Source organism: Monodon monoceros, unplaced genomic scaffold (assembly GCF_005190385.1).
Source record: "Monodon monoceros isolate NGI ecotype Baffin Bay Population unplaced genomic scaffold, NGI_Narwhal_1 Super_Scaffold_7, whole genome shotgun sequence".
In the NCBI taxonomy this organism is placed as follows: Eukaryota; Metazoa; Chordata; class Mammalia; order Artiodactyla; family Monodontidae; genus Monodon; species Monodon monoceros.
Window position 1 is genome coordinate 38794047 of NW_021703784.1, and position 25946 is coordinate 38819992.

General features: G+C 41.4%; 1 pseudogene; it reads right to left on the minus strand.

Moving 5' to 3' along the window:
* Window positions 1-3347: 3347 nt before the first annotated feature.
* On the minus strand, window positions 3348-4076 carry LOC114887500 (annotated as a pseudogene).
* Window positions 4077-25946: the final 21870 nt, after the last annotated feature.

Here is a 25946-nt window from a genome sequence, read left to right on the forward strand (position 1 = left end):
GGGAGTCAGTTTAGTGGGCAAGGTGATGAGCTCAGCTCTGGACATGTTGGGCTTCATATGCCTGTGGAATGACGTGCAGCAAGAAGAGGAATACAATGGTAGACAGCCCACAGAACTGGGCTAGCGTATAGACTCAGGTTTCATTTCCATATGAGTTATAACCAAAGCTATAAAAGTGGATGAGATCATTTAGGGAGAATTTGCAGAATGAGAAGAGCAATGAACTAAGGACCAAACTCTGAGGAACACCAAGACTTAAAGGAATTGGAGAAAGGAACTGTCAAGTACACAAAGAAGAAATAGTGTGGGGACTTCCGTTGTGGCACAGTGGATAAGACTCTGCTCTCCCAATGTAGGGGGCCCAGGTTCGATCCCTGGTCAGGGAACTAGATCCCACAAGCATGTTGCAACTAAGAGTTCATATGCCACAACTAAGGACTCCATGTGCTGCAACTAAGGAACCTCCCTGCCACAACTAAGACCCAGTGCAACCAAATAAATAAATTTTTTTAAAATATCAAGAAAGAAGAGAAACCATTATGTTAAAAAAAAGAGGAAGAAGATGAAGAAGAAATAGTGTGATCCAACTTGGTTTTACAGACAAGGAAGCTGAGTTACAGAGAAATTCAGTGACCTGGCCAAGAGCACATGTAAGGGAAGGGTACAACCAAGACTAGAGTTCATGTATTTATCCCAAATACTGGGGTTCTTCCTCCCTGCTTCCCTATCCGTTTCCTGTCACATTTATCTTAATGAATAGCTGTATTTATTCTAAACATACCTCTTCAACATCCTCAACACAGATTCATAGATACTCTCCCACACCCAACAAAAGGTGTGCCCATTATTTCATGCCTTGGGCTAGTTTTAGTGCCCACCATGTTTTCCAGGAGCACCCTGCACATTCCCCATCATGGCACTTATCAATTCTTATTGAAATGACCTGTTTATTAGGCACTCTGTTGATTAGACTCTGAATTCTTCAAGAACCAGGAGTGCATTTTGTTCAGTTGCCTGCCACATAGAGCTTCTCAAATGTTGGTTAAATGAATGAATAAATGAATGAATTATATGCATCACTTCCTCTACCTCCATCCTGGGCAGAAATCTTACAATTGAAGGTTTTGAATTATGACTTGTTATGGTTTTAATAGGAGGCACTGAGGAATCAAAGAAAGCCCAGTGGGCCTAGAGTCAGAGTTTTGGTTTAGCATCATAACTCTGAGACTTTCCAGCTGTAGGACACTAAGCCAATGAGCCTTAGTTTCTAGTTTGATTCTCTACTGTTGCCAACCAAGCCAACCCAGAATGTCCAGAATGGCTCACTCATTATGACTAGCAGTTGATCCTGATTGTCATTTGAAAGCTTAGCTGCAACTGTTGACTGAAGTGCCTTCATGTGCCCTTTCCGTGTGGATTGGACTTCTTACTAGCTGAGTTTCCAGAGGGTGTCCAAAGAATAAGTATTTCCAGGGCAAGAAAGTGAAAACTGCAAGTCCTTTTAAAGGCAAGGCTGAGAAATAGTTATAGTAAGTTCTGCCACAGTGTACTGATTAAATTTCATAGGGCCAGCCCAAATTCAAGTGAAGGGGAAAAAAAAGCCATCTCTCAATGAAGTGACAAAAAAATCTGCGGCCATCTTTAATTCACCACCGTTTCCTTAGTAGTACTTGACCAGCCCTCTTCACAGGCTGGTTGTGAGACTCAAAGGCATGAATCAAAGAGAGCACTTATAGGGTTTCCCGGGTTTCCCTGGTGGCGCAGTGGTTGAGAGTCCGCCTGCCGATGCAGGGGACACGGGTTCGTGCCCCGGTCCGGGAAGATCCCACATGCCGCAGAGCGGCTGGTCCTGTGAGCCACGGCCCCTGAGCCTGCGCGTCCGGAGCCTGTGCTCCGCAACGGGAGAAGCCACAACAGTGAGAGGCCCGCGTACAGCAAAAAAGAAAAAAAAAAAGAGCACTTACAAACTCCAAAACCATGTTAGATACATTAGCAGCTATTTTATATATAGGAAACTTCCTCTTCTGTTCTCATACAGACCCAGCCCTCCAGGCCACAGGGGCAGGCATGTGACCCAGACTGGGCAAATCACAGTTCTCTATCTCCCTTGCCATTGAGATTGACCCAAGGATAGGAACATAATCTAAATTGGGTCAATCAGAGTCTTTCACAGGAATTTTCTTACTGGAGTCAGCAGGATGAATATTTAACTCTCTGAGCTCATGTTATGATATGAAGCTGGAGATTCCCCAGCAAGATTTCCCACCATGTGGTCACCCACAAGCTGGTCTGAAAGAATAAGTTTGACACTCAGCCAGGAACAAAGAGAGAGAGAATCCTGACAGTTGTCAAGTGCCTGGATCCAGCCATCCCTGATGTGAGCTCTTTCTAAAGCTTACTGGTAGGAGCCATTAAGTTCTCCCTGACCTTTTACTTAAGCTGCTTTGAATGGGAGTTTCTCTTATTTTTGCAAATTGAAAGAGGCTGTAGGTTTACATTTAAATTCTCACAGGCAAACGACATCTGGGCATCTTGGGAAATAGCATAGAATCAAAGTTAAGATATTGGACCTACAGTCCAACTGCCTGGGCTTAAATTTCTGGCTTAGCAACTCTGTGACCTTGAGTTAGTTCCTCAACCTCCTGAGAAGTCAGTTTTCTCATCTTTAAAAGGGATGTAGTAAAAGTACTCAAAAGGTTATGAGGTTTAAAACTCCTAAGACAATGCTTAGCACAAAGCATGCCATAAATGTTATCTTTTGTGGCTTTTATTTTAATACATTCATCTCAGACTGCAGGAGGCAAAACCAAAACCAAACCAAACTAAACAAAAAAACCTTTGAAATGTGTTTATTAGTGTTTGGGGTTTAATTTTTTTCATATATATATATATATATATATATATATATATATATATTACAGTCACATTATCCAACTTAGGTTGTTTCCATATCTTTGCTGTTGTAAGTAATGTTGCAATGAACATGGGTGCAGATATCTTTTCACATTCCTGTTTTTGTTTCCTAGGTTATTACAAGATATTGAATATAGTCGGGGTTTAATTTTTAATTAGGTCCTTTTGTATTTTATTGGCTTAGGGATAGGTATATAGGTTTAGCTTCTAGTGTTGTTACCCCACTAGGAATGAACATTAATAAGCAATGATCAAGAGGAAGAGTTTCCCCTAGGCAGTAACAACATTAGTGTGACTGGTCGCTATGCAGTGCTGCCCCTTAAAAAGCAATGGAAGCCGTTCAGGATTGGAGCAGTTTAAGATGTTTCTCTGATGGTAACAGTTTCACTGTTTATTTTTCTTTCTTTTTTTTTTTTTTTCCAAATACTGTTTACTTCACTGAAACCTGGAGACAGGGAAAAGGTACGTGAAAGTCTGGGCCACCAAGCCTAGGAGTGCACGTTGACAACAGCGACATACAGGGCCAGGGTGCTGAGGGCCAGCAGCTCCGTCACCACCGCTCGGTCCAGAAGTGCCGTCCAGCTGCCCAGGGAACACAGATGGACGAAGGTCTCCATGACGAAGGCCTTGTAGACGCTAAGGAACATCAGTAGGAGGACTGCTGGCCGGAAAGTGTGGTACAGGTCGTAGCGTGTTATCATCCACACCTGGGCAGATGCGACGATGTAATGGACCAGGCTGATGTTGGAGTCAATGCTCATCTGGATGTATTTCCAGTCAAACTCAATGCCCCGAGCTCCAACCCAGAGAGGGATGCAGCGGGACATAATGAGCTCGACGGTGGCCCAACCCAGGGCAGCAACCATGATCTTGTATTCCCCCTTGCCGGCATTCCGGGACATGACAAGGTTTAGGCCTATCAGGTCTGCCACATCCACGCTGGCCTTCATGAACTCCCCAATGAAGTCATAGATGCCGCCTTCCCAGGTGGGAAAGAAAGTGGCCAGGAACAGCATCTTGCACAGCTGCACGAAGAGGTAGGTGACCCCGGCCTGGACGCACTTCCAGAAGGCATTGTACTCGGACAGGCCGCTGCACTTGTAGGTGATGAAGTAGGGGAAGTAGGCCAGGGCAAAGCAGTTACCGAAGTGGAACAGCGTCATGGCGCCGGCCGCCCGGCTCGCCGGAGCGCGCCCCTCTGCCTCGGCGTCCTGGCGCGTGAGCCTGGGCCTGGCGCCCACCGGCCAGTTCCAGTGTTTTCTGAGTTCCTTTCATCTTTATCCACATTCAATATGGGAGATTTGCATTAAAGTTGGGGTGGGGGGGCCCTCAATAATTCTCGTGTATAAAGTCCAGAAGAAAGGGAATCACTGCAAGAAGAGAAGTAATCAAACTTCCATCTGACCATCTGCCAACTAGCCTTTCTCTCTCTCTGGCATAAACACCACAAGAGCTTAACAAGTGATAGTATCTCAGGATAATTTACAGCCAGTAACAGAAGTGAGATTAAGAGTGCTCAGCAGGAGAGGAAAGATGGGCTGGGAAAGGCTTTTAAAAGCTATAAATATTTTTAAAAAAATGTGTGTGGGTAGATCCGGAGGTGGGAGGAATTGAGCCATTTATTTAGGGAGAGTGAGAATTGAGAGGAAAGAATAGGGAAATTAATTTTGTTTCATCTTTTAAATCTTTTTCAGCTAATATGATTTTTATTAATATTACTAATATTTATTAAGCCATGAGGGTGTAAACCATGAGTTACATACTTAAAAAAAAAGACAGGGAAGTCTGAATGAAAAGCGGGAAAAAAGGAAATTGTTTACAACCCAGACATGTACACAGCAGTTGAGGAGGATTAGGTGGGCTGGGGAAGAGCTTTGCAGCTGGAGTCAGAAGATGTAGGTTTGGACATCTGCTTGACCAACAGTTAACCTCTCTGAGGCTCCGTCTTTATCTATAAAATGGGGATGAAAATACCCAACATTTATTGGGCACTCCATGTGCCAGGGACGCTAATACCTTTCCTATCTTATAGAACAGTTGTAAAGACTACATTTTAAAAAGTTAAGTTATAAAAACCAACTAGGAAAGGTTGTAAATATCCTACATAAAAATATATACATAACTATAAAAGATCATACTACAATTTGACCACCTGTGCAGACTCCGGACAGGCAATGTCCACTTTACAGTTTGTTTGTTACTGCCATTTGACCTGCTTTAACTGATCCAGCCTTTATACAACAAGAATCAGCATTATTTGGTCATAGTGCTCTTCATCCAAAATTATTTCCATTTCCCTATGAATATAACAATAATCTACACCCTTGCCACGCAAAGTGTGATCCAAGGACCAGAAGCATTGGCATCACCTGGGAGCTTGTCAGAAATGCAGACTCTCAGGCTCCATCCCAGGTATGCTGAGGCAGAATCTGCATTTTTACTAGATTTGCAGGCAGTTTATACACACATTAAAGTTTGAGAAACACTGCTTGACACAAAGCCCCATGTGAGGCAAATTTAGGACAGAGTAATTTATTGCCAAATAGGAATAGAAAAGGGGAAATAAATGAATCATAATATGAATAAGTAACAGAGGCAGACCAGGACACTATCTAAAATGGGGGAAGAGAGCCAAAGAAGAAAAAAGGAACAAAAATGATTACAAAAACAACCCAAAAGCAATTAAGAATATGGCAATACATAGATATCTATCAATAATTACTTTAAATGTAAATGGACCAAATGCTACAATCAAAAGATGTAGACTGGCTGAATGGATACAAAACCAGACCCAAATATATGCTGCCTACAAGAGACTCACTTCAGATCTAAAGACACACACAGGCTAAAAGTGAGGGAATGGGAAAAATATACTAACCCCTAGATCAGGGGTTCCCAACCCCTGGGCCACGGACTCGTACTGGTCCATGGCCTGTTAGGAACTGGGCTGCACAGCAGGAGGTAAGTGGTGGGCGAGTGAGGGAAGTTACATCTGCCGCTCCCCATTGCTCACATTACCACCTAAACCAGACCCCACCCCGTCCGTGGAAATATTGTCTTCCACGAAACTGGTCCCTGGTGCCAAAAAGGTTGGGGACAACTGCCCTACATTTTACTAATACAGACCATGGCCACTTTGTGGTATAGGTTTATGGTGTGGTTGAAAGAGTATACTGGATTTGGAGTTCTTATTCCAGCTCTGCCACTTACGAATTTAGAATATCAGTCACTCTGAGACTCAATTGCCTTACCTATAAAATGGGGATTATAATATCTATAATTTACATGAAGCATTGAGCACAGAACTGAGAAACCATTGTTCCTTTCATCTCCCTTGATGGAGCATGTCCAGGAGGGTAATAATAGGATGGGTTGGTGTTATCTTTATGATGGATTAGCTCTCACCCAGAAACTTGGGAATGTATCTACATAGTGGGCATCTTAATAAGATGGTAATTGGGAATTCCCTGGTAGTCCAATGGTTAGGACTTGGCGCTTTCACTGCTATGGCCTGAGTTCAATCACTGGTCAGGGAACTAAGATCCCGCAAGTTGCATGGCATGCTTCCCCCCAAAGATGGTAATTATCCACTTATAAGCATTTTGGCTATGTTGTATTCATTCATTCATTGACTATTCATTGAGCAACTACTAAGTGCCAACCAAGTACTTTGACTGAGGATACAGTGATGAACCAGATATTGAGGATATAACAAATGCACAGGACAGATATGATCCTACCCTTGAAAAGGCAGTGCAGACATGTGAACAGCCTCTCACAATACCTCATATTAAGTGCAACAGCCTGCACATTCCTTGCTCGCTTTTATTCCCAGCTAGTGCCCTGTTTGAGTCTAAAGTGTGGTTGCCACGTAAGTGGTGAGCTAGTGAGGTGGCCATCAGAAGTCTGTGGGCTTCCTGAGGGCTTAAATTAGCAGAAAGAAGGAAGAAATGACTATTGAGGAGACGATTGATGTGTCTGCTACCCCAGAGATCCAACACATATGGTAAACCCGTTACACTTTCCAGAAAGGAGGAACCCCAGCTATAAATCTTTGGCACCAGGAAGAAGACAGGTGGGGATCTAAGATAGTCTAGCAATTTTAAAGGGAACAGAGTATTGATAATATAATGCATATGGTGTCACTGTGTGTTGATGGAGTAAAATATTTATTTAAATGCTTGTAATATGTTGAAACAGGCATATTGAGGAGAATTCTGCACTTCTATAATACAGCCAAGCACAGCTGAGAGAATTAATTTATGCTTGTTGCAATCTCTGTATGGTTAGACTTGTATTTTTCCTCAGCATTCCAGAAAGTGATGACATGGGACAATCTTTCAGCCAGACAGACCTTTATAAGCATTCCTGCCCTGCCTAAAACTTACAGTGGTTCTCTTTACATAATACATCAACCCTAATGTCTCTCTCTTTTTTTAATTTAATTTTATTTATTTTTTTATACAGCAGGTTCTTATTAGTTATCCATTTTATACATATTAGTGTATATATGTCAATCCCAATCTCCCAATTCATCCCACCACCACCCTGGCTCGCCCACTGCTTTCCCCCCTTGGTGTCCATACGTTTGTTCTCTACATCTGTGTCTCAATTTCTGACCTGCAAACCGGTTCATCTGTACCATTTTTCTAGGTTCCATATATATGCGTTAATATACGATATTTGTTTTTCTCTTTCTGACTTACTTCACTCTGTATGACAGTCTCTACATCCATCCACGTCTCTACAAATGATCCAATTTTGTTCCTTTTTATGGCTGAGTAATATTCCATTGTATATATGTACCACATCTTCTTTATCCATTCGTCTGTCAATGGGCATTTAATTTGCTTCCATGACCTGGCTCTTGTAAATAGTGCTGTAATGAACAGTGGGGTGCATGTATCTTTTTGAATTATGGTTTTCTCAGGGTATATATGCAGTAGTGGGATTGCTGGGTCATATGGTAATTCTATTTTTAGTTTTTTAAGGAACCTCCATACTGTTCTCCATAGTGGCTGTATCAATTTACATTCCCACCAACAGTGCAACAGGGTTCCCCTTTCTCCACACCCTCTCCAGCATTTGTTGTTTGTAGATTTTCTGATGATGCCCATTCTAACTGGTGTGAGGTGATACCTTATTGTAGTTTTGATTTTCATTTCTCTAATAATTAGTGATGTTGAGCTGCTTTTCATGAGCTTCTTGGGCATCTGAATGTCTTCTTTGGAGAAATGTCTATTTAGGCCTTATGCCCATTTTTGGATTGGGTTGCTTGTTTTTTTTAAATTGAGCTGCATGTGCTGTTTATATATTTTGGAGATTAATCCTTTGTCCGTTGATTCACTTGCAAATATTATCTCCCATTCTGAGGGTTATTTTTTCGTCTTGTTTGTAGTTTCCTTTGCTGTGCAAAAGCTTATAAGTTTCATTAGGGCCTATTTCTTTATTTTTGTTTTTATTTCCATTACTCTAGGAGGTGTATCAGAAAAGATCTTGCTGTGATTTATGTCAAAGAGTGTTCTTCCTATGTTTTCCTCTAAGAGTTTTATAGTGTCCAGTCTTACATTTAGGTCTTTCATCCATTTTCAGCTTATTTTTGCATATGGTGTTAGGGAGTGTTCTAATTTCATTCTTTTACATGTAGCTGTCCAATTTTCCCAGCACGACTTACTGAAGAGACTGTCTTTTCTCCATTGTATATCCTTGCCTCCTTTGTCATAGATTAGTTGACCATAGGGGCATGTGTTTGTCTCTGGGCTTTTTATCCTGTTCCATTGACCTATATTTCTGTTTTTCTGCCAGTACCATACTCTCTTGGTTACTGTAGCTTTGTAGTATAGTCTGAAGTCATGGAGTCTGATTCCTCCAGCTCTGTTTTTTTCCCTCAAGACTGCTTTGGCTATTCGGGGTCTTTTGTGTCTCCATACAAATTTTAAGATTTTTTGTTCTAGTTCTGTAAAAAATGTCATTGGTAATATGATAGGGATTGCATTGAATCTGTAGATTGCTTTGGGTAGTACTGTCATTTTCACAATATTGATTCTTCCAATCCAAGAACATGGCATGTCTCTCCATCTGTTTATATCATGTCTAATTTATTTCATCAGTGTCTTATAGTTTTCTGCATACAGGTCTTTTGTCTCCTTAGGTAGGTTTATTCCTAGGTATTTTATTCTTTTGTTGCAATGGTAAATGGGAGTGTTTCCTTAATTTCTCTTTCAGATTTTTCATCATTAGTGTATATGAATGCAGAGATCTCTGTGCATTATTTTGTGTCCTGCAACTTTACCAAATCCATTGATTAACTCTGGTAGTTTTCTGGTAGCATCTTTAGGATTCTCTATGTATAGTATCATGTCATCTGCAAACAGTGACAGTTTTACTTCTTCTTTTCCCATCTGTATTCCTTTTATTTCTTTTTCTTCTCTGATTGCCATGGATAGGACTTCCAAAGCTATGTTGAGTAACAGTGGCGAGAGTGGACATCCGTGTCTTGTTCCTGATCTTAGAGGAAATGCTTTCAGTTTTTCACCATTGGGAGTGATGTTTGCCATGCGTTTGTCATATATGGCCTTCGTTATGTTGAGGTAGGTTCCCTCTATGCCCACTTTCTGGAGAGTCTTTATCATAAATGGGTGTTGAATTTTGTCAAAAGCTTTTTCTGCATCTATTGAGATGATCATATGGTTTTTATTCTTCAATTTGTTAATATGATGTATCACATTGATTGATGTATATTGAAGAATCCTTGCATCCCTGGGATAAATCCCTCTTGAACATGGTGTATGATCCCTTTAATGTGTTGTTGGATTTTGTTTGCTAGTATTTTGTTCAGGGTTTTTGCATCTATATTCATGAGTGATATTGGTCTGTAATTTTCTTTTCTTGTAGTATCTTTGTCCGGTTTTGGTATCAGGGTGATGGTGGCCTCATAGAATGAGTTTGGGAGTATCCCTTGCTCTGAAAGTTTTTGGAAGAGTTTGAGAAGTATGGGTGTTAGCTCTTCTCTAAATGTTTGATATAATTCACCTATGAAGCCATCTGGTCGTGGACTTTTGTTTGTTGGAAGATTTTTAATCACAGTTTCAATTTCATTACTTGTGATTGGTCTGTTCATATTTTCTGTTTCTTCCTGGTTCAGTCTTGGAAGGTTATATTTTTCTAAGAATTTGTTCATTTCTTCCTTGTTGTCCATTTTATTGGCATAGAGTTGCTTGTAGTCGTCTCTTAGTATGCTTTGTATTTCTGTAGTGTCTTTTTTAACTTGTCCTTTTTCATTTCTAATTTTATTGATTTGAGTCCTCTCCCTCTTTTTCTTGATGAGTCTGGCTAATAGTTTATCAATTTTGTTTATCTTCTCCAAGAACCAGGTTTTAGTTTTATTGATCTTTGCTATTGTTTTCTTTGTTTCTATTGCATTTATTTCTGCTCTGATCTTTATGATTTCTTTCTTTCTACTAACTTTGGGTTTTGTTTGTTCTTCATTCTCTAGTTCCTTTAGGTGTAAGGTTAGATTGTTTATTTGAGATTTTTCTTGTTTCTTGAGGTAGGCTTGTATTGCTATAAACTTCCCTCTTAGAACTGCTTTTGCTGCATCCCCACATTTTGGATCATCATGTTTTCATTGTTGTCTGTTTCTAGGTATTTTTTGATTTCCTCTTTGATTTCTTCAGTGATCTCTTGCTTATTTAGTAAAGCAGTGTTTAGCTCTATGTGTTTGTGTTTTTTTTATGTTTTTTTCCCCCTGTAATTGATTTCTAATCTCATAGCATTGTGGTCAGAAAAGATGCTTGATATGATTTCAATTTTCTTAAATTTACTGAGGCTTGATTTGTGACCCAAGGTGTCATCTATCCTGGAGAATGTTCCATGCGCACTTGAGAAGAAAGTGTAATCTGCTGTTTTTTGATGGAATGTCCTATAAATATCAATTAAATCTGTCTGGTCTATTGTGTCATTTAAAGCTTGTGTTTCCTTATTAATTTTCTGTTTGGATGATTTGTCCATTGGTGTAACTGAGGTGTTAAAGTCCCCCACTATTATTGTGTTACTGTCTATTTCCTCTTTTATAGCTGTTAGCAGTTGCCTTATATATTGAGGTGCTCCTATGTTGGATGCATATATATTTATAATTGCTATATCTTCTTCTTGGATTGATCCCTTGATCATTATGTAGTGTCCTTCCTTGTCTCTTGTAACATTCTTTATTTTAAAGTCTATTTTATGTGATATGAGTATTGCTACTCCAGCTTTCTTTTGATTTCCATTTGCATGGAATATCTTTTTCCATCCCCTCACTTTCAGTCTGCACGTGTACCTAACTCTGAAGTGGGTCTCTTGTAGACAGCATATATATGGTCTTGTTTTTGTATCCATTCAGCAAGCCTGTATCTTTTGGTTGTAGCATTTGATCCATTCATGTTTAAGGTAATTATCGATGTGTATATTCCTATTACCATTTTCTTAATTATTTTGTGTTTGTTTTTGTAGGTCCTTTTCTTCTCTTGTGTTTCCCACTTAGAGAAGTTTCTTTAGCATTTGTTGTAGAGCTGGTTTGATGGTGCTGAATTCTCTTAGCTTTTGCTTGTCTGTAAAGCTTTTGATTTCTCCATCAAATCTGATTAAGATCCTTGCCGGGTAGAGTAATCTTGGTTGTAGGTCCTTCCCTTTCATCACTTTAAATATATCATGCCACTGCCTTCTGGCTTGCAGAGTGTCTTCTGAGAAATCAGCTGTTAACCTTATGGGAGTTCCCTTGTATATTATTTGTCATTTTTCACTTGTTGCTTTCAATAATTTTTATTTGTCTTTAATTTTTGTCAGTTTGATTACTATGTGTCTCGGCATGTTTTTCCTTGTGTTTATCCTGCCTGGGACTCTCTGTGCTTCCTGGACTTGGGTGGCTATTTCCTGTCCCATGTTAGGGAAGTTTTTAACTATAATCTCTGCAAATATTTTCTCTGGTCCTTTCTCTCTCTCTTTCCACTCTGGGACCCCAATCATGCGAATGTTGTTGCATTTAATGTTGTCCCAGAGGTCTCTTAGGCTGTCTTCATTTCCTTTCATTCTTTTATCTGTATTCTGTGCCACAGCAGTGAATTGCACCATTCTGTCTTCCAGGTCACTTATCCGTTCTTCAACTTCAATTATTCTGCTATTGATTCCTTCTAGTGTAGTTTTCATTTCAGTTATTGTACTGTTCATCTCTGTTTGTTTGTTCTTTAATTCTGCTAGGTCTTTGTTAAAAATTTCTTGCATCTTCTCGATCTTTGCCTCCATTCTTTTTCCGAGGTCCTGGATCATCTTCACTATCATTATTCTGAATTCTTTTTCTGGAAGGTTGCCTATCTCCAGTTCATTTAGTTGTTTTTCTGGGGTTTTATCTTGTTCCTTCATCTGGTACATAGCCCTGCCTTTTCATCTTGTTTATCTTTCAGTGAATGTGGTTTTTGTTCCACAGGCTGCAGGATTGTAGTTATTCTTGCTTCTGCTGTCTGCCCTCTGGTGGATGAGGCTATCTAAGAGGCTTGTGCAAGTTTCCTGATGGGAGGGACTGGTGGTGGGTAGAGCTGAGTGTTGCTCTGGTGGGCAGAGCTCAGTAAAGCTTTAATCAGCTTGGTTGCTGATGGGTGGGTCTGGGTTCCCTCCCTGTTCATTGTTTGGCCGGAGGCAACCCAACACTGGAGCCTACCTGGGCTCTTTGGTAGGGCTAATGGCGGACTCTGGGAGGGCTCATGTCAAGGAGCACTTCGCAGAACTTCTGCTACCAGTGTCCTTGTCCTCACAGTGAGACACAGCCACCCCCTGCCTCTGTAGGAGACCCTCCAACACTAGGAGGTAGGTCTGGTTCAGTCTCCTGTGGGGTCACTGCTCCTTCCTCTGGGTCCCGATGTGCACACTACTTTGTGTGTGCCCTCCAAGAGTGGAGTCTCTGTTTTCCCCTGTCCTGTCGAAGTCCTGTGATCAAATCCCCCTACCCTTCAAAGTCTGATTCTCTAGGCATTCCTCCTCCCATTGCTGGACCCCCTGGTTGGGAAGCCTGACGTGGGGCTCAGAACCTTCACTCCAGTGGGTGGACTTCTGTGGTATAAGTGTTCTCCAGTTTATGAGTCACCCACCCAGCAGTTATGGGATTTGATTTTATTGTGATTGTGCCCCTCCTACCGTCTCATTGTGGCTTCTCCTTTATCTTTGGATGTGGAGTATCTTTTTTGCTGAGTTCCAATGTCTTCCTGTTGATGATTGTTCAGCAGTTAGTTGTTATTCCGGTGCTCTCACAAGAGAGAGTGATAGCACGTCCTTTTACTCCACCATCTTGAACCAATCTCCCTCTAGTGTCTCTTAATAGCTTTCCAGAACCTCCAAAATATGGCACTAAAAAGAGCAGAGCTCAGGGTTTGAGTTTGTCACTAATAGCTTTGAGCCTTAGTTCCTTTATTTGTAAAAAAGGAATCATAATATCCACCATGCCAAACTCACAGGAATGTGTTAGAGTCAACGAAACTGATGCATCTGACAGCACTTTGCAAAACACCAACGCAATGTTACTAAGCAAATGTGATTATTATTATGATGGGGCTCTTATCCATCCAAACTTATTTCATGACACCCTTCACACTGCTCTTCAGCTGGACAACGATGTGCTGTGACAACTCCCGTCTCTGATTTGGGGCTCATACCAGTCCCCAGCACAGTGGGGAAGAGAGCCCACCCTGAGGCCAGACTGGCTGCGATCTGGATGATAACAGTACTTGCCCTCAAGGCTGCAGTGAGGATTAAATGGGTTCCTGGGGGTAAAGCCCCTAGAACGTGCTTGGCATGTCACATCACTCCTGGCAGTGTTGTAGCAAGTGCTTTTCATACCATACCATGTCTTCCAGTTCTCGTTCATGTCCTGCCTCATCCATGAAGTCTTCTCCTGCCTATAAAATGTTATACGTAGAGCTATTTCACATGGGTTAACTATTTGTTTATTATTTCATGAGATGATTGTCCTACCTCGTTAGATGCATTAATTCAACATTTAATGAACACCTGTAATGACCAGGTTCCTTATTAGACCATGAGAATAAAGAGATACAAGACGCAGAGCCCTCTCTGTAGGGATGATGATCATTTCCCCGTCTGTGGTCAGATGACCAAACAGACAATTCAGCTATAGACTGAATGTTTGTGTCTCCCCCAAATTCATATATTAAGTCCTAACGTCTATTGTGGTGGTGTTTGGAGGTGGAGCCTTTGGGAGGTGATTAGGTCATGAGTGTGGGTTCCACATTTGGGCTCCTGTTGACTCTTCTCCTTTAGAAAAATCCGCTGTCTTATTTCTGTGAGTTAAATCTCTTATCTCCAATAGCCCTTCTCAGGTTTCAAGTTTCTGTGCTCTTTTTTCCCCCTTTTCTTTCCCTCCCCTTCCATCTTTGCTCCTAAGACTTCACTATTAGAACTCCACAACTGAAATTTCCCTCAAACCTTCCAGTAGGGATCTAGTCATCCTGTGCTCTCTCTCCGCAGCTCTTACTACAGAGCCTAATGACTTTATAATCCATTCCCTGATGTCCTAAAGCCCAGCTCAGATGAGGGGTGTCTGTTTTAAGTACATGCCCCTCTTTCACCTTCAACACCAGTCCCAATATACCGTGTTCAGAGAGACTTAAAATAACAAAACTGTTACATGATCTATGGCTTAGCAAGCATTTCACTGAGAGCAGAATTATCACCATCATGCCTGTGCTACAGATGGGAAAACTCATGCTCAGAGAGACTAAATAGTGTGCCTGGTATTACACATCTTGTCTTCTGCTCTTTACATTTGGAATAGCCAGCAGACCCCTTTATAGCTCACTTTTTGGCTGACTTCCCATGGAATTTCCTGACCTCATCCCACTGAGTCTCATTCCTCAGGCTGGCTACATTCAAGCTAAAGGATTCTCAGGCAGACCACTCCTCCTAGGCACAGGCATAGGCACAGGTGTGTGTTTTCAGAAGGACGGTCAAAACCTTAATACAAGTAAGTGAGCAATGGGCTAGTTTTAGGCACTTTCCTCTCTTTACATGGTGGTGGCAGAACCAGTAGTGGGAGGTGAGGCGAGCACCTCAGATGCTGTCCTTTATGCCTTTATGGGCATTTTCTATTTCAACTCCAGTTGGGGGAAAAATGGTGGAAATTATTATGTTTACCACTAGAGGGCAGATTAGTCAAATTTTAGAATGTCTGCTGGCCGTTGAGAAGCCGTGGGAATGTGTTTTGTTTCACATCCCCTCCACCCTCTGCCCTGCCCCACCATTAGACAAGAGAAGAGAGACAAGGGTCACCAGAAATAGGAAAAAGCAAAGGCAGTGCCACTGCTGTTGATAAGAGCGGGTCCTCCTCATCTTCTCTACGTGTGTACAACATGCTAGACCTGCCCTAGGGAAGCAAACAGGGAGTACATCCGGGTAATAACAGCTTAGTATTTAGGGCCTGTTATATGCGAGGCACCTTACTAGGCATTTTACCTACAATATCTTCTCTGATCCTCACAACAGCCTTCTGAGGCAAATTTTTTAAATCATTACTTTACAGGTGAAGAGACATGCTTGTTAAAGTTAAATATATTGCTCAAAAACAAGTGACGGATGTGGGGTTTGAGTTGATTTTTATGAAGGAGGGGGTTGATAGGAAAGGGGGAGTCTTGAAAGGGCCTGAAATTAAGTGGTAAATTACAATTCAAAGCCTCCAAGAGGGCTTCTGGGCTGGACACTGTCTTATGGTAGCCACTCTAAGTGGAGAAAATACCTTTAAGCAAATTTTGTATATTCACTGTAAAAAAACCCCAAAATCAACACAGAGTATCTGAAGAAGAAAGTAAAAACTATCTTCAAATCTTATCATCTAGGTAAAGCGTGTTTAACCATTTTTAGTCAGGCTCCTACGATACTGTTTTTATTTTGCTTTGTTTTTTTATGAATGTTTTGTTTTTTATGGATCCATGTCGCTACATGGATACATTACCATGTAGGTAAATACAGAATCTTCACTATCAATTTTAATGATTGTATTTTAATCTATTGTACTTAGATCCCTAAAATCCCTTATCCAGTTTCTGTTGATAAACTTTTCATTAATTTCTGGTTTCTTTTTTTGCCATTAGAACAAATAAAATTCTTTGTATCTGCTTCTATCTAAATCATCCCCCTCTTTTGTTAACTAGATCCCATCTCATCTCCCTAAATCCCTTTGCTATTTTTTCCTTTCTGCTATACCATTTCTTTAGCAAACAGATATCAGATAATAGCTCCCATCTTAAAAAAAAAAAACTTCCCTGATGTCACTCCAGCTGTAGCCCATTTTCTTTGTTTCTCCAGACACCTAAAATTCTTGAAAAGTTGCTTAGACTTGCCAGTCTCACTTTCTCCACTTCTGCTTTCTCTCCAATCAGATTTTTACCCACGGTCCTCTACAGACAGTTCTTGTCAAGGTCACTGTGACTGTCACGATGTCAAACTCAATGGTCATCCTCCATCTTCATCTTTCTTGCAGCCTTTGACATATTGGCCATTCCTTTCTCTTTTTGGAATTCTTCACTTGCCTTCCAGGAAACCACTTTCTTGGGTTTTCTCCTGTTTCATTGGCCACAGTCCCCTTTGCTTGTTTCTCCTTGTCTTCCTGACCTCCAAATTTTGGAGCATCCCAGTATTCAGATCTCAAACCTCTTCTCTTCTCTATCTACACTCATGGTGTAGATCTGGTCTCAGGACAAAGAACTATCTATATGCCCAGACTTCTCCCTGAACTCCAGATTCATATCCAAGCGCCTTCCTGACAGCTCTACTTTGATGTCTAACAGACATCTCAAACGTGGCAAGTTGAAAGCCGCGATTTGTCTGACCTCACCTCACCCTCTTCCTACAGACTTCCTCACTTCAATAAATATCATACTTCTTAGCCCCAAGTCTCAGTCATCCTTGGCTTCTTTATTTCTCTTACAACTCACATCTGCTCTGTCAGGAAATCCTGTTGGCTCTACCTTCAAAACATGTCTAGAACTCAACCACTTTCAACCACATCACTGTCCCCCTTCCCCATCAGATCTCATGTAGATGATTGTAATCTCACCCTAAGTGGTCTTCCTGCTCACACTGTTGCCCACTTCCAGCCTACTCTCCACCCAGCAGTCAGAGAGTCTTTACCAACTCAAGTCATCGACCATCACTGCTCTGCTCAAAGCCCTCCAATTCTGCCTGTTTCATTGATGGTCAAACCCAGTGGCTTTATCATAGATTGACAAGGCCCTGTGTGGTCTCAGAGCACCGCGCCCTGGGCTTTTACCACTTAACCCCACCCCTCATTCTGCTCAGTCTCACTGTTCTCCTCCCTGACCCCACTTTTGCACCTGCTCATCCCTTTGCCTGGAATCATCTTTCCGCAGGTATCCCTAGGCCCTGCTTCCCTACTTCCTTCAAGTCCCTGCTCAGTGTCTTTATCAGAGAGGCTTTCCTAATCACCTTGCTAAGAACAGCACATTCCATTTTCTATTGCCCTTACCCCCCTGCTTTATTTTTCTTACCATTATCACCACACAGACACACACACAGACACACACACAGACACACACACACACACACACACACACACTATATTTGTCTTTTGTGTCCCATGACTATAATGTATGCTCTTGTGAAGGCAGGCATTTTACTTGTTTTGTTCTTGGCAGTACCTCTAACTCCTAATCTAATGCCTGACACCTATAAGGGCTCAATACATATCTGTTGAATGAATGAATATGCATCTTCTAGTGCAATGATTTCCTTCGGGTAGATTTCTAGGAGTGGGATTACTGACTCCCAGGTTATGAATTTTAAAGACATATTTGACCAATTTATATTCCTGTCAGCAGAGTACATGACAGTGCCATTGACTCAATGCTCACCAAAAAGGGTTTTGTCAATACTTTTCATCTTTAGTAATCTTACAGGCAAAAAATTTTCTTTTCATTTGCATTTTGGGATTATTTGCATGTTTTTATGTATAGATTTATTGACTGTTTGTACATGCATTATTTGTGCAAATTCCTAGATTGTGTTCTTTGTCTACTTCTCTATTATGGTTATTTCCCTTATTGATTTGTTCTTTGTGTATTAACTCTTTGTTTAAATTGCCAATATCTTTTTTCCAGTTTCTCATCTGTCTTTCAACCTTGTTTTTGGTGTTTTTGCCAAAAAGAAGTTAACAATATATTATGCAGTCAAATTTATTCATTTTCCCCTGGTGATTGTTTATTTCTCCAATAAGAATATAGTTATATGAATGAATACTAGAATATTGAGCTTGCTCAGGCTTTCTTGGAACTGTTTACTAAGTATATTCTTTTCTTGTGGATAAATTTCCTGCTAAAGTATTATATTATGGGTCCGGGTAGAAGGAAGTGGTATAGTACTACCTAACCCATCAAATGTATAGTCCCAGGAATCTGGGGGTGGTGGTGTAGGAATGTTATATACCAAGGCAAAATGCCATGAACCCAATTCTCTGGGAAGTTCACGGGAGGGCGAGCTGACTACAGCTGCTAAACACCTATCCATAGAGTAGGTGCCAGAGAGGGAACATTGTATAGCTCCTGGAAACTGTGCGCTCACATTGTTCTGCTCCAGGGAGAGACACACAAAGGAACAGAGCTACAGAGTTCCGGAGAATCAGAAAGGTTTACCTTGACAGGTTTCCCTGCTTTCAGAACTATATAATCACCAGCTATTTCCCTTCCCTTGTCAGCGGTATTGGCTGACATATACCTCACCACAAAGTGGTATATTTATGCACAGAGGCAGATGTCTTCCCATCCACCCCGACACCATGTGCATCAGGCACTGAAGATGTCCCCAGGTCTAGAAACAACACCGTCTGGTCCCAATATATATGATGAGTTCACTCAAATTAATATGCGTGAGAATAGCACTTCCCATCCATTGTGCCACGGATGTGTTGAGGTGTCCTAAGATATTTATTCCTCCCTGGCCCTCTGGGCTGCTGGTAGAGGGCCTGGGGGGCCTGAATCTCCAACTCTTATGCCTCAAATTACTGTCCATAGACAAGCACCATCTTTTGGGAGCTTGTTAGAAATGCAGAATTTTAGTCCGCATCTCAGAATCTGCATTTTCACAAGATGCCCAGGTGATTGCTCATTGAAGTTTCATAAGCAGTGCCCATAACATTGGACTCTGGTCTTGAACAACCCCATCCTGTTGTAAGCATTGTTATTTGTTTTTTGATTGTGAAAACCTTTGGAGAGCACTGATTATTATAAACAGAGCTAGAAAGAATGGCAAATAATGTTGCTGCTGCTGCTGTTGTGTTTTTTAATGGAAAAGTGTGGACACTACTTAGCACCTGATTTTGTTGGCTTTGTCCCCATATCTAATTGTTCATGTACAATACAAGCCCTGCTCCTTTCCAGTGAGACTGTAGGATCCTAAATGACAAGGGTTATTTCACCCTTATTTTCCCTACAATTTTTTTTTAGTGCCATAAAGCAGTGTTTTGCAAACTTTGCATAGGAATCACTGAGTGGATGGTGGCGGGAGTGGGGGTGTCGTTAAAAGGCAGATTCTTATTCAGTGGCTCTGAGATTCTACATTTCAAGCAAGCTCTCAGATGGTGCTGATACTGCTGGTCCATGGACCACACTTTGAGTATCAAGGTTTTAGAGTGTTCATTTGACTCTCATAAGAAGCTTATAAGGTAAGTGGGCTAGATGTTATCCCCATTTTATAGATGAGGCTTTTGAGAAGCAGGGAGTTACAGTACCATGCCTGTGATCCCACAGCTAGTAAGTGATGGAGTTGGGTCCCCTGCGGTGTTTGCCTCTTGAAACCCTTCTTCCTTTGTGCAATAAGATACAGAACAGCAGTTGAGACTGGCCCCATAATGAATGGTTAGAGCAGTCTAGGGGCTAAGACCAGAGTATTCTCTCACTCTCTCTTTTCCTTTTTTGATGACCATGACTTAGGCAGTACACTTTAGTCCATTCAGGATGCTATAACAAAATACCATAGACTAGGAGGCTTGTAAACAATAGACATTTACTTCTCACAGTTCTGGAGGCTGAGAAGTCCAAGATCAAGGTGCCAGCAGACTTGGTATCCAGTGAGGCCCCTCTTCTGCTTCACAAATGGCTGTCTTTCTGCTGTGTCCTCACATTGTGAAAAGGGCAAAGGAGCTCTTTGGGGGCCTCTTCTTATAAGGGCACTAATCCCATTCATGAGGGCTCCACCCTCATGACTCAATTACCTCCCAAAGGTTCCACTTCCAAATAACTTGGGGATTAGGATTTCAACATATGAATTTTGGGGAGATACAAACATTTATTCACTAGCAATGGTAAGTAAGAGTTTCGTACTAGGGGGCCATTTTGACATTTCTTAGTGGCTACAAAATAAATTTCATCCAAGATACTAATTACTTTATATCCAATGGCTCTCAATCCTACCTCACTTGTGGAACTTTAAAAACATAAATTCCTGAGCTTCACTATAAAGACACTAAAGTCAGAATCTTCGGACATGGGAGCTCAGTCCATCTACATTTTTGAAGCACCATAGGTGATTATAATGAATGATTGGGATTTTAAAAAACGATTACTCTATCTTTCCATCCTTGTCAAGTCAGTTTTTTTTTTTTTTTTTTTTTTGCGGTACGTGGGCCTCTCACTGCTGTGGCCTCTCCTGTTGCGGAGCACAGGCTCCGGACACGCAGGCTCAGTGGCCGTGGCTCACGGGCCCAACCGCTCCGCGGCACAAACCCGTGTCCCCTGCATCGGCAGGCAGACTCTCAACCACTGTGCCACCAGGGAAGCCCTCAAGTCAGTTTTTTTTTTTTTTATTGAGATGTAATTGACATACAGCACTGTGTGAGTTAAAGCACTGTATAAAGTGTACAGCATAATGATTTGACTTACATACATCACGAAATAATTATCACAATAAATTTAGTGAATATTCATCACCTCATATAGATACAAAATTAAAGAAATAGAAGAAAATATATATTCTCCCTTGTAAGGAGAACTCTTAGGATTTGCTCTCTTGACAACTTTCATATATAACATACAGCAGTGTTAATTATATTTATCACGTTGTACATTATATCACTAGTACTTATTTATATTATAACTGGAAATTTGTACCTTTTGACTGCCTCCATCCAATTTCCCCTCCCCCTGCACCCCATCTCTGGTAACCACAAATCTGATCTATTTTTCTATGAGTTTGTTTGTTTTTTTATTAGGGTATAGTTGCTTTACAATGTTATCTTAGTTTCTGCTGTAAAATGAAGTGAATCAGCCATATGTATACATATATCTCCTCCCTCTTGGACCTCCCTCCCACCCACCCCCCATCCATCAAGGTCACCACAGAGCACTGAGCTGAGCTCCCTGCACTATACAGCAGGTTCCCACTAGTTATCTGTTTTAAACATGGCAGTGCACACACGTCCATCCCAAACTCCCAATTCACCCCCATCCCTGTGCCCACACATCCATTCCCTACATCTGTGTCTCTATTTCTGCCCTGCAAATAGGTTCATTTGCACCATTTTTCTAGATTCCACATACATGTGTTAATATACGGTATTTGTTTTTCTCTTTCTGACTTACTTCACTCTGTATGACAGACTCTAAGTCCGTCCACGTCTTAACAAATGACACAATTTCATTCTTTTTTTATGGCTGAGTATTATTCCATTGTATATATGTACCACACCTTTTTTTTTTAACATCTTTATTGGAGTATAATTGCTTTACAATGGTGTGTTAGTTTCTGTTTTATAACAAAGTGAATCAGCTATGCATATACATATATCCCCATATCTCTTCCCTCTAGTTGGTCACAAAGCACCGAGCTGATCTCCCTGTGCTATGCGGCTGCTTCCCACTAGCTATCTATTTTACATTTGGTAGTGTGTATATGTTCATACCACTCTCTCACTTCGTCCCAGCTTACCCTTCCCCCTCCCTGTGTCCTCAAGTCCATTCTCTACGTCTGCGTCTTTATTCCTTTCCTACCCCTAGGTTCTTCAGAACTTTTTTTTTATTTTTAGATTCTATATATATGTGTTAGCATATGGTATTTGTTTTTCTCTTTCTGACTTACTTCACTCTGTATGACACCCTCTAGGTCTGTCCACCTAACTACAAATAACTCAATTTCATTTTTTTTTATGGCTGAGTAATATTACATTGTATATATGTGTCACATCTTTATCCATTCATCTGTCGATGGACACTTAGGTTGCTTCCAAGTCCTGGCTATTGTAAATAGTGCTGCAATGAACATTGTGGTACATGTCTCTTTTTGAATTATGGTTTTCTCAGGGTATATGCCCACTAGTGGGATTGCTGGGTCATATGGTAGTTCTACTTTTCGTGTTTTTTTTTTTTTTTTTTTGCGGTACACCGGCCTCTCACTGTTGTGGCCTCTCCTGTTGTGGAGCACAGGCTCTGGATGCACAGGCTCAGCGACCATGGCTCATGGGCCTAGCCACTCCGTGGCATGTGGGATCCTCCCGGAATGGGGTACATTTAGTTTTTTAAGGAAACTCCTTATTGTTCTCCATAGTAGCTGTATCAATTTTACATTTCCACCAACAGTACAAGAGGGTTCCCTTTTTTCCACATGCTCTCCAGCATTTATTGTTTGTAGATTTTTTGATGATGGCCATTCTGACCAGTGTGAGGTGATACCTCATTGTAGTTTTGATCTGCATTTCTCTAATTAGTGATGTTGAGCATCTTTTCATGTGTTTGTTGGCCATCTGTATGTCTTCTTCGGAGAAATGTCTATTTAGGTCTTCTGCCCATTTTTTGATTGGGTTGTTTGTTCTTTTGATATTGAGCTTCATGAGCTGTTTGTATATTTTGGAGATTAATCCCTTGTCAGTTGCTTCATTTGCAAATATTTTCTCCCATTCTGAGGGTTATCTTTTTGTCTTATTTATGGTTTTCTTTGCTGTGCAAAAGCTTTTAAGTTTCATTAGGTCCCATATGTTTATTTTAATTTTCAGTACTCTAGGAGGTGGATTAAAAATGATCTTGCTGGGCTTCCCTGGTGGCGCAGTGGTTGAGAGTCCACCTGCCAATGCAGGGGACACAGGTTTGTGCCCCAGTCCGGGAAGATCCCACATGCTGCGGAGCGGCTGGGCCCGTGAGCCATGGCCGCTGAGCCTGTGTGTCTGGAGCCTGTGCTCCGCAACTGGAGAGGCCACAACAGTGAGAGGCCCCGCGTACTGCAAAAGAAAAAAAAAAATCTTGCTGTTATTTATGTCAAAGAGTGTTCCTCCTATGTTTTCCTCTAAGAGTTTTATAGTGTCCGGTCTTACATTTAGGTCTTTAATCCATTTTGAGTTTATTTTTGTGTATGGTGTTAGGGAGTGTTCTAATTTAATTCTTTTACATGTAGCTGTCCAGTTTTCTCAGCACCACTTACTGAAGAGGTTGTCTTTTCTCCATTGTATATTCTCACCTCCTTTGTCATAGATTAGGTGACCATAGGTGCGTGGGTTTATCTCTGGGCTTTCTATCCTGTTCCACTGATCTATATTTCTGATTTTGTGTGAGTACCATACTGTCTTAATTTCTGTAGCTTTTTAGTATAGTTTGAAGTCAGGGGGCCTGATTCCTCCAGCTCCATTTTCCTTTCTCAAGATTGCTTTGGCTATTCGGGTCTTTTGTGTTTCCATACAAATTGTAAAAATTTTGTTCTAATTCTGTGGAAAATGCCACTGGTAATTTGATAGGGATTGCATTGAATCTGTAGATTGCTTTGGGCAGTATAGTCATTTTCACAATATTGTGAAAATCCAAGAACATGGTATATCTCTCCAACTGTTTGTGTTGTCTTTGACTTCTTTCATCAGTGCCTTATAGTTTTCTGAGTACATGTCTTTTACCTCCTTAGGTAGGTTTATTCCTAGGTATTTTATTCTTTTCATTGCAATGGTAAATGGGATTGTTTCCTTAATTTCTCTTTTTGATCTTTCATTGTTAGTGTATAGGAATGCAAGAGATTTCTGTGCATTAATTTTGTATCCTGCAACTTTACCACATTCATTGATTAGCTCTAGTAGTTTTCTGGTGGCATCTTTTGAATTTTCTATGTATGGTATCATGTCATCTGCAAACAGTGACAGTTTTACTTCTTCTCTTCCGAGTTAGATTCCTTTTATTTCTTTTTCTTCACTGATTGCCATGGCTAAGACTTCCAAAACTATGTTGAATAATAGTGGCAAGAGTGGATATCCAGATGAATGGATAAAGAAGATGTGGCACATATATACAATGGAATATTATTCAGCCATAAAAAAAATGAAATTGAGTTATTTGTAGTGAAGTGGATGGACCTAGAGACTGTCATACAGAGTGAAGTAAGTCAGAAAGAGAAAAACAAATAATGTATGCTAACACATATATATGGAATCTAAAAATAAAAAATGGTTCTGATGAACTTAGGGGCAGGACAGGAATAACGATACAGATGTAGAGAATGGACTTGAGGACACGGGGAGGGGGAAGGGTAAGCTGGGGCGAAGTGAGAGAGTGCCATGGACATATATACACTACCAAATGTAAAATAGATAGCTAGTGAGAAGCAGCTACATAGCACAGGGAGATCAGGTCAGTGCTTTGTGACCACCTAGAGGGGTGGGATAGGGAGGGTGGGAGGGAGACATGCAAGAGGGAGGAGATATGGGGATATATGTATATGTATAGCTGATTCACTTTGTTATACAGCAGAAACTAACACACCATTGTAAAGCAATTGTACTCCAATAAAGATGTTAAAAAAAAATGAAAATGAAACAGGAAAGTAAAATCCAAATAAATAAATAAATAAAATTAATTAAAAAAAATAAAAAATATCCTAGAAAAAATAACAATAAAAATGAATCAGCAACAAAAACAGAACCACAACAGCAAAAAACAAAAGTATAAAGTAAAATAAAAACAATAAAAAAAATTAAAATTAAAAGAAGTTCCCTGGTGCTCCTCTATCAGTGTTCTTGCCCTCACAGTGAGCTACAGCAGACACCTGCCTCCCCAGTAGGTCTCCGAGGCCTCTAGGTAGTTCTCTAGACCCCCTGTGCCAGCTCCACCCTTGTGTGTGTTCTCTCACCAGCGTCTGTTCCTGGAGCTGGTCCGGAGCACACGTGTCCATGCAGGCCAGCTGGGGCCCAGGCCAGTGCCTGCAGGGGCCAGCGCAGCAGGAGGAGGCCTTGGAGTGGGCCAGTGCTTGGCTGCACGGATCCACTTGGCCAGAGGAGGCCCTGTCAGGGGTGGCACTCATGCTGCCAGGACTAGTGGGGAGGCTTTGGCGGGTTCAGGGCTTGGGCCCAGTGACCCATTTGGCGGGAAGAGGGTCTGGTTGGGGGGTCGGCTCAGGCCCGGGGACCCACGAGGCCAGAAGAAGCCCGACGGGGGTGAGAGGGTTCAGGCCCAGGACCCCAGCAGGCTTGCTGGGACCTGAACAGTTGGGGGAGGCTCTGGCTACGTTTCCCTCTGATCCCCAGCCCTTGAAGGTCTCTCTCTGTCCCCGCTGATCCCCTGCCACCCACCGCCAGTGGGCCACTCCAAGCCTGGGAACCTCTCCCCTCCCCCAGCCTCCCCTAAGTGGCGCTGGTCCCATCCTGCCTCCACTCTTCTTCCCTCCTTCCTTCCCTCCCACATCCTAACTGGTTGAGTGGGGGTTCCTCCCGTCTCCCTAGGCACCCGAGGACCCCTTCCAGCTCCCAGTAGGTGCCTCAGCTGTGAGGAGACATGAACCCCACACCCTCCTACTCTGCCAACTTCTGTTTGTTTTTGAAGTATAATTGACCTACAATGATGTGTTAGCTCCTGTTACACAGCATAGTGATTCAGTATTTGTATACATTTCAAAATGATCGCCATGGTAAGTCTAGTTACAATCTGTCACTATTCACAGATATTATACAGTTATTGACTATATTTCCCATACTGTACACTTAATACCTGTGGCTCATTTATTTTGCAACTGGAAATTTG